Source organism: Dendropsophus ebraccatus, chromosome 10 (genome assembly GCF_027789765.1).
Source record: "Dendropsophus ebraccatus isolate aDenEbr1 chromosome 10, aDenEbr1.pat, whole genome shotgun sequence".
Classification (NCBI taxonomy): Eukaryota; Metazoa; Chordata; class Amphibia; order Anura; family Hylidae; genus Dendropsophus; species Dendropsophus ebraccatus.
In genome coordinates this window covers 93962242-93962601 of record NC_091463.1, presented here as the reverse complement: position 1 = coordinate 93962601, position 360 = coordinate 93962242, and positions in this window count along the sequence as shown.

The window sequence follows — 360 nt, the reverse complement described above, 5'->3', positions numbered from 1 at the left end:
GGTGGGCATGAGTGGTGCATAGATGTAGTTGGAGTGACACACAAGCTATTTCACAATTGGCCATAAGATAGTAGCATGGCTGGAGATGTCATTGGGTTGTAAAGAAGTACCACGCACTTTAGGATCCACTGAAGCATAGATGAGGAGATAGAGGCGTCAATGGTTTTTATTGAAGTTAAAACTTAAGGCATTTTAAGGAAAGCGCAGAGGGTCAAGGAGCCAGCGTAGTGTAAGAGGAACACAACGCGTTTCAGGGTCCACTAAACAGCAGTCAAGCGGATGGGATGGGAAGAATTGGTGGTTCTTATTGCAAATGAAATATAAGGCATTGAAGGGTCGGCCATAGGTTAGCGTAGTGGT